This window comes from Elephantulus edwardii, unplaced genomic scaffold, assembly GCF_000299155.1.
Source record: "Elephantulus edwardii isolate Elephantulus edwardi_28Jun2011 unplaced genomic scaffold, EleEdw1.0 scaffold01330, whole genome shotgun sequence".
Classification (NCBI taxonomy): Eukaryota; Metazoa; Chordata; class Mammalia; order Macroscelidea; family Macroscelididae; genus Elephantulus; species Elephantulus edwardii.
In genome coordinates this window covers 5,049-11,587 of record NW_006401080.1, presented here as the reverse complement: position 1 = coordinate 11,587, position 6,539 = coordinate 5,049, and the positions used below count along the sequence as shown (strand labels likewise).

The 6,539-nt window shown below is 40.9% G+C and overlaps 1 pseudogene; it reads left to right on the top strand.

The window, feature by feature from the left end:
• The first annotated feature begins 5,425 nt into the window (after positions 1–5,425).
• Positions 5,426–6,539, top strand: part of LOC102868260 — a 5,507-nt pseudogene continuing 4,393 nt past the window's right edge.

Here is a 6,539-nt window from a genome sequence, read left to right as displayed (position 1 = left end):
AATAAAAAAAAAGTTTGTTCAAATAAGGATACTTTTAATAAAGTAAAATTGTTTTCATGGAAAGTTTTTGGCCTTAAAACAGAATGGTAGTAAAAACAAAGAAAAACCAAACAGAATGGTAGTGAAAATAGCTAGAATAAAGGAACATGCCATATCAAAGTGGAAACAATGATAAAGCACACACGGGCATATGCTTGACCGTGAACCAAAGGTTTGTGGATTTGAGTCCAACTAAAGATAAACTACATGGAATGTACAAAGTGTGAATGTTGGAAAACTAGAAGTTGTGAAAAATGAAATGGAATGCATGAACATCTACATTCTAGGCATTAGTGAGACGAGATGGACTGGCTTTGGCCACTTTGAATCAGATTATGCTGGGAATGAAAAACAGAAGCAGAATGGTGTTACATTCATAGTTAAAAGACAATTTCAAGTTCTTTCCTGAAGTAAAATGTTGTGACTGATACAATACACATACATGAAGACCTGTTGATACATCTATTACTCAAATATATGCACCAACGACTAAAGCTAGAGGAGGAGGAAACTGAAGATTTTTACTAAATTTTGCAGTATGAAATTGATAAAAAATGCAGTCAATTTATGTTAGTGATTGGTATGTAAAAGTTGGAAACAATAAAGAGGAAATGCTAGTCAGAGTCAGAAAGTACAGACTTGGTGTTAGAAATGAGACCAAAATAGAAAGACTGAATTTTGTATGCTTAATTATATATTAATCACAAGTTTAAAAACAAACCCATTGTACCAAAAAAGAACTGCCAACACTGAAATATTTCAGGAAGTACTATATGATCGAGAGCCAATAGTGATGAAGGAAGACGTTCACACTGTACTGAAGACATCAGAGAAAAAAAAAGACCCCAGGAATTGATGGGATACTAAGTGACATGTTTGACAGATGTAGTCCTGCACGTGCTCACCGGTCTATGCTAGGAGATTTGGGGGACAGCTGCCTGGCCAACTGAGTGGAAGAGATCCATATTCATTCCCATTCCCAAGAAAGGTGATCCCACAATATCATTAATATTTCATAAAAGAAAAATCTTGCTGACGATCACTCAAAAAGGTCTAAAACAGTACATGGAGCACTGCCAGAAGCTCACGCTAGGTCTAGAAGAAACCATGACACCAGTGATATCATTGCAGATGGATCCTGGGTGAAAGCAAAGAATATGAGAAGATGTTTACTTGTGCTTTACTGACTAAGCAAAGGCATTTGACTGTGAATCAACCAATTATGGCTAACATTGTGAAGAATGGAAATCCCAGAATACTTGTTTTCATATGAAGCCAACACCTAGACCAAGAGGCTCCTGTGTGTGCACAAACAGAACAACTGGACATTACATGGTTTAAAATGAAGAAAGTTGTGCATCAGAGTGTATCTTCTCTCCATACCCATTCTGTATGCAAATTATTCATGCAAATGGACTCTGTGAAGAAGAATATGGCGTCCGATTGGAGGAAGACTCATCACGGGTGAGGACGTGCAAAGAGGGGAATCCTAGGGTAACACAATTTGATGGGTAGAGGGAGGAGTGAGTGGGTAAAGGAAATGGAAAAGGTCTGGTGTGGAAAGTGATGGATTTGAACCTTGTAAGTAAATCAGTATAAAATAATTTTTTTTTAAAAAAAAAAGATTGGAGGAAGACTCATCAACAACCTGCATTATGTAGATACAAGTTGAAAGTGAGTAGGACTTAAAGTGCTTGCTGCAGAAGATCAAAGAATATCACTTTCTTTTTTTTTTTTTAAGTTTATTTTGTTACTTTGTGTGTGTGTACCGTCAAATTGGATCTGACTGGTACAGGAGGAGATTGCCCTCCTTCTCCAGCAGAGCATCTGGTGGATTTGAACCAGAATACCACTTTCAATATGGACTATATCTCAACATCAAGAAAACAATTCTCACCACAGGACTAATAGGCAACATCATAGTAGATGGAGAAAAGATTGACAACAGTCCATAATTTCGTCTTACTTGGATCCACAATCAACACCCTTGGTACCAGTAGTCAGAAGACATATTGCACTGGGCAAGTCTGAAGTCAGGGGCCTTTCCAAATTATTGAGGAGCAATGATGTCAGTTTGAAGACTAGGGTGTCCCTGATTCTGACGACGGTCTTTTCAGCCACTTGCTATGCATCTGAGAGTGAGACAATTAATAAGAATGACAGAGTTAGACCTGATGCTTTGAACTTTAGTGTTAGAGCAGAGTACTGACTCTCCCAAGGACTGCCACAAGAACAAACAGATATGTCTTGGAGAAAGTGCTACCAGAGTGCTCCTTGGAGACAAAAAATGATGAGCTGTTCCTTAGAGAGGAACATTATGCTTGAAAAGTGGAGGGTCAATTTGGTGGATTGACACAGTGGCTGCAGCAATAGGGTCCAGTATGTCATAGATGATGAAGATGGTACAGGACAGTACAGGATTGAGTCATACTCAACACTGTGGTAACTGACGACAAAAACACAGGTGATCAGGAAGAAAAGCCTGGTGGTCTGCTTTGGAAAGCTCACAGCCACTGACACCCCCATGGAGCACAGCTCTCCTGTATCACACATGGGCTGCCATGAGGTGGAACTGACCCCACAGCAACAGTGGAGACGAGACTAGCCAGGGTTCATGAGGAAAGAGAGTCCCAAACACAAGTAAGCTTGCTTGAGAGCAGCCTATTTCACGGGAGCCAAGAGTGACATATTGGGCAATAATAAATCGAGATTATTCTAACGGCAGATATTTATTTTAACTGCACTTAGGATGATCTTAAAAAGATACATTATGAAGATTCTTTTTCCTTTCTGTTTACCAAGATCCTTTTACTTTTCATGAGGATGTGTTTAATTGGAAATAGACTGTCAAAGAAGCAACCCACGTGCTTGGAGCTCCAGGAAAGTATGTGTGATGGGAGCTGCTTGTGTGAAACACTTCTCTCTGGAGTTAAACTTGGCCTTTATTGCCAATCTATTACTTATTAATAATTCAAGCTATTTGTTTGTTGAAAACCCAAGTGGAAGAAGGAATTAAGTTACATTTTTAATAAATCAGCACACAAATACTTGTCCAAACACATACATAAATTAAGTCCCCATTGGGAGGGGAGAATGTTTAAATATTACCATTATTATTTAAATTATTGAATAAATGTTTAAATACTACAGTTATTGGAATATAACATTTCTATCTTTTTAAAGTTCTTCAAAATGATACTTAATATTCTCATGCTCCAATTATATCCACAAGATGGAAATTTTGAAATGTATTTTTTAAAAAAGAAACATTAGCAAATGTGTACATTTAATAGAATTTAATAAAATTCTACATATATACTTAAACAAAAGAGATAAACATTCACAGGGTAGGGAAGAACATGATTGTGTGCTAAAATGGTATCTATAGTTAAAATGAGGTACCAGCTACAATATAACTGTAGGGTATGTCTCATTCAAAATATACTTCTACCGCAAACTGAGGTCGGTAAATTTTCCATGTTTTGGACTTATGGGGATTATCCAATTTATTTCTTGGAAGATAAAGCCTAAGAATAGGGGGGGGAAAAAGAGATTATTTAGGGGCTGGGAAAGCCATGCAGTAGGGGCATTTTTGTTAGAACTTTGAAAAAATGCTTTGCTTTCTATGTCATAGTTAGTTGGCTCCACCCATCTGCTTACTGAAGTGTGTCATGTTCTTGCATGACTGAGCTGACTCACCTTGAACTTCTGTGGGAGGTGTCTGTTACAACACTCAAGAATTGATAATAGTACTGTAAAACTGGTAGCAAAGTCCCTGCATCAACTGCGACAAGAGCATGAAAGGGGACCTCCCACACAGCTATATTTAAAAACAGCTGGACCCAAATGAGGAAGGCGATGAAGTATGGTGACTGAAGGCCTTTTCTGTTTCTAGAAACTGAGTTTATGACGATCTGTAAAAGAATTGTCTAACACTCATTTACCAAACATTAAGCTACTTCTGTTGGATTATATCATAGCCATACCTGTAATTCTGTATAAAAGATGTATTGAACCAAAAGAAAAAGGAACAGTTGTCATAGTATCTAGGAAGAACCTAAAAATACATGGTAAAAAAAAGAAGGTTATTTCTCATATAAAAAATTAGTACCAAGTGCTAATAATTTAAAAATGTCTGAAATTCACTCCTTTCTTCATTTTCATATTTATCAACCAACTGTAATAAAGTATGCAGCACTCTTATCTGTAACACAAACACACAGAATACAAATGAGGCTTTAAGGGAATGCTGTTTCTCTTACTGTTTCTATGAAACAAAGTATCAAGGAAATTAACTTTCCCCATGATTTATATTTAGGTACTTAGGCACTGACCCTTTATATTGATTCAGATAGTGATAAACAGAATAAAGTATATGCCTATTTATCCCCAATTGTGTTGTCAACTTCTGCAAGAAACATATAATTTTAAAAAGCTGTCATAGACCTCTCCAAAGTACTGAAGAGTAACAATGTCATTCTGGAGACTAAGGTGTGCCTGATGCAGGCATGGTCTTTGCAATTACTTGCTATGCATCAGAGAGCTGGACAATGAGTAGGGATGATAGAAGGAGAGCTGATGCCTTTGAGCTGTGGTGCTGGGGAAGAATATTAAACACACCACAGACTGCTAGGAGAACAAACAAGTTCATCCTAGAGAGGGTGAAGTGAGGCTGCTCCTTGGAGGCAAGGATTCTGAAGCTTTGTCTGACATACTTTGGACATGTTGCAAGGTGGGATCAGTCCCTGGAGAGAGATGTCATGCATGGGAGGGTGGAGGGACAGCGAAGGAGAGGAAGACCTTCAATGGGATGGATTGATTCAGTCACTGGGGTAATGGGGATAGATGTGTCAGAGACAATAAGATTGGCAAGGGATAGAGCAGGGTATAGGGCTGTTGTAATAGGGTCACTATGAGTCCCAGGTGACTCGACAGCACATAACCACCACCATCACAACAACCATCATCACTGATGATGAGAATACCAGAAATATTGAAAATGTTTGAGAGTGTTTTATCTCATGACCCTTGGTAATCAAAAATGCTGGATATTACACCAATGTTCCCCGGGCCAGTGTTCTTGACCCCATGCTTCTGCTTACAGTTGGAGAGAGAATTCAGACTAATTTAAGGGGCAACTACCTAATATGGGAACTATCCGGGTCACATGGCTCAACACATTTACCTAAATAGGAAGTAAAGGAAGGAAACAGAAATAACATTTAAATTGACCTACACGGTAACTTGTTGGCAACTGCAATAACAAATTGGTTTGATATGAAAATAAAACAATTGAGGCTTAGAAATGTGTTATGGAGTGGCCCGACCGAGGAGGGTGCCGTGGACACCAGGTCCTTTCTCAGAGTGCTGGGCTGCGGAGGCTGAGCTGCCGCCACGATTGGAGGATTCATCTATAATCACAAAGGGGAGGCGCTCCTCTCCCGGGTGTACCGAGATGACATCGGGAGGAATGCAGTGGATGCTTTTCGGGTCGATGTTATCCAGGGTCGGCAGCAGGTTCGCAGCCTCGTCACCAACATTGCCTGTACCAGTTTCTCCGTGTTAAACGGTCTAACATCTGGCTGGCAGCTGTCACCAAGCAGAATGTCAACACTGCCATGACCTTCGAATTCCTCTATAAGACGTGTGACATAATGGCTGCTTACTTCGGCAAGATCAGTGAAGAGAACATCAGGAAGAATTTTGTGCTGGCATACGAGCTGCTGGATGAGATCCTGGACTTTGCGTATCCACAGAACTCTGAGGGGGTGCTGAAAACCTTCATCACTCAGCAGGGCATCAAGAGCCAGCATCAGACGAAGGAAGAGCAGTCCCAGATCACCAGCCAGGTGACAGGGCAGATTGGCTGGCGTCGGGAAGGCATCAAGGATCACCGGAATGAGCTCTTCCCAGACATGCTGGAGAGCGTGAACCTGCTCATGTCTCCACAAGGGCAGGTGCCAAGTGCCCACGTGCCAGGCTGGGCGGTGATGAAGAGTTACCTGAGTGGCATGCCCAATGCAAGTTTGGCATGAATGACAAGACTGTCATCTAGAAGCCGGGCAAGGGCACAGCTGATGAAACCAGCAAAAATGGGAAGCAATCAATTGCCACCGACGATTGTACCTTCCACCAGTGTGTGCGACTCAGCAAGTTTGACTCTGAAAGCAGCATCAGCTTCATCCCACCAATGGATGGAGAGTTTGAACTCCACCAAGGACATCATCATCCTTCCTTTTTGGGTGATCCCGCTGCTGAGGGAAGTGGGGCGCACCAAGCTGGAGGTCAAGGTGGTTTATCAAGTCCAACTTCAAGCCGTCGTTGTTGTTGTTATGTGCCGTCGAGTCGTTTCCGACTCATAGCGACCCTATGCACAACAGCCCTAAACCCTGCTCTATCCTGTGCCAACCGCACCGCCTCTGACACACCCATCCCGATTACCCCAGTCACCAAATCAATCCATCTCATAGAGGGTCTTCCCTCCTGCGCTGTCTGTCCCT